The sequence below is a fragment of the Brachyhypopomus gauderio genome, chromosome 16 (assembly GCF_052324685.1).
Source record: "Brachyhypopomus gauderio isolate BG-103 chromosome 16, BGAUD_0.2, whole genome shotgun sequence".
Lineage (NCBI taxonomy): Eukaryota > Metazoa > Chordata > Actinopteri > Gymnotiformes > Hypopomidae > Brachyhypopomus > Brachyhypopomus gauderio.
In genome coordinates this window covers 10,248,423-10,250,922 of record NC_135226.1, presented here as the reverse complement: position 1 = coordinate 10,250,922, position 2,500 = coordinate 10,248,423, and the positions used below count along the sequence as shown (strand labels likewise).

General features: G+C 41.6%; 1 long non-coding RNA gene across 1 annotated transcript in view; it reads right to left on the bottom strand.

Annotated features, from left to right (window-relative positions):
* Positions 1 to 351, bottom strand: part of LOC143478402 (uncharacterized) — a 1,618-nt gene extending 1,267 nt beyond the window's left edge. Inside the window, exons 1-2 of the long non-coding RNA XR_013121742.1 lie at positions 167 to 351; positions 1 to 72 (exon numbers count right to left, since the gene is read on the bottom strand). The exon at positions 1 to 72 is cut by the window's left edge and continues 326 nt beyond it. This is a non-coding gene — a long non-coding RNA (uncharacterized LOC143478402). The remainder of the gene's footprint in view (positions 73 to 166) is intronic.
* Positions 352 to 2,500: the final 2,149 nt, after the last annotated feature.

The window sequence follows — 2,500 nt, the reverse complement described above, 5'->3', positions numbered from 1 at the left end:
AACGGGCCACCGGCGTGTTCCTGCGCGCACTGTGTATGCACGCGCCTTCTGGTCCATGATGTCAACGGCGCACTGCAAAGAACAAATACAAAGAAGTACATGTTATATTTTGAATAAATTCATTCATGTATGATAAATTGATTTATCAATGCCAACACATGCATACCTTCGTCCGGTTGTAGTCCGTCACAGTGTTTGGCTTCTTTTTGCGGTCGTCTGCAATCTCCACGTGCGTGTGCATAGTGCTCAGAACGCAAACTGTTTTGTTGGGCTTGGAGGCATACACCGTCAGAAGCGCATCATCGGATCTGTACACCTCCGTTGACAACTTCTCACGTCCCTTGGCGTTTTTGGCTTCCAAAGGAACTTCTCGGCGAATCTTGTTCATTGTCCCAAGCAGAGTCGTGTTGCATTCCAGCAGCTTCTTAGCCAGGGAAAGAGATGTGAAAAAATTGTCTGTGGCTACAGTTCTGCCCTTGCCCAGGTATGGCTTCATAAGCTTCATCACCACATTCTCGGACACTCTTTCCCCCTTGGGACGATCGGGGTCCTTTCCAAGGTATGGAATGGCGTTGCACATGTACTTTGTGTTCAACTCAGAAGCAACCCAAAACTTTATTCCAAACTTGTCCGGCTTTGAGGCAATGTACTGGGTGAATGGACAGCGAACCTTGGTCGGAAACAGCTGCTCGTCGACTGTCAGTTCCTTGCCTGGGGTATAGCACAAAATGCAGTTGTTCACAAATCGCTGCCAGATGTCCGAAATCGCAGCAAATCTGTCGCTCTTTGCACGCTCCGCACGGGTGTCCTTATTATCAAAGCGCAAGTACCGCATGATTTCTTGGTAGCGGTCCCGTGCCATTGTCTCCTGGATCGAAGGCACAGCGAACATTGCCGACCAACAGTCCGACATCGCTCCAACTGGACAGAGGACTGCTCGTAGAAATAGGATTGCTACGAATGCCATAAACTCGCTGACCGACAAACTCCAGCTGCTGTCTGTTCTGCGGGCTTCATGGACAGTGCAGTCTGTGATGATTCGCAGCATCTCCATGTCGAGCAAACACAGAAAACTCTGCAGTCTGCTTGTGATCCTACGCTGTATTAGTAAAAGTAAACAAATGACGCTAGGTAAATTACACGTACTAAATATCATTCAAACACAAGCAGAAACACTGGAAAGAAATATGAAGTTACTATACCTTTGCATGCTCTGTAGGCCCGGACGGCTCAACAAATGTTGAATTAGGCGAACAGCTGCTGACACGAGAGCGTGCGATGCCAACCTTCTCCCAAACAGTTCCATCTTTTGCCCGTACGGTTGGTGCAGGTGTGGTGTCAGCCTGTGTCCGTCTCTTCCTTGGAGGGCTCTGTTGTACCTCATCCGATGTACTGCTTCTTTCTTCATCGGATGAATCGCTGGTCAAAAAACAGGAGGGTCCTTCTCCCGCATCGGACTCACAGCAGTCCTCGTTGGTCAGCAAAGCCGCAACTTCTTGACCGGTGAACGTCCTCTGTCTTGCCATGGTGTTTTGCGTCGTCTCCACACAGGATAGTAGTGAAAATGTAAGTCGCCTGCCTTTGGGTTTCAGCTTTTATCATGACTCTGAAGAACACACCCACAACAGCGCATACTAATTATACTTTATTATAATAGGTGGCGCTTCACACATAACGCCGAAACCGAAACCGGGCTAATCCCCTGCATACACGGGAACAATAAAAGGTGATTGGACCCGTGATAATGGTTCACGGCAATCCGTGAATATCAGTCAAACACAAGCATAAACACTGCAAAAAATATTATATTACTATGCTGTATGAGTAAAAATAAATAAATGACGCTAAGTTATTTACATAAACGAAATATCTTATTTACACAAACGAAATATCAGTCAAACACAAGCATAAACACTGCAAAAAATATTATATTACTATGCTGTATGAGTAAAAATAAATAAATGACGCTAAGTTATTTACACAAACGAAATATCTTATTTACACAAACGAAATATCAGTCAAACACAAGCATAAACACTGCAAAAAATATTATATTACTATGCTGTATGAGTAAAAATAAATAAATGACGCTAAGTTATTTACACAAACGAAATATCTTATTTACACGAACGAAATATCAGTCAAACACAAGAAAACACAAAAAATATTATATTACTATGCTGTATGAGTAAAAAATAAATGACGCTAAGTTATTTACACAAACGAAATATCTTATTTACACGAACGAAATATCAGTCAAACACAAGCATAAACACTGCAAAAAATATTATATTACTATGCTGTATGAGTAAAAATAAATAAATGACGCTAAGTTATTTACACGAACAAAATATCTTATTTACACAAACGAAATATCAGTCAAACACAAGCATAAACACTGCAAAAAAAATATTATGTTACTATGCTGTATGAGTAAAAATAAGTAAATGTAAAAATAAATATTACTTTACTATACCTTTATTACTTTGTTGCTGCTATT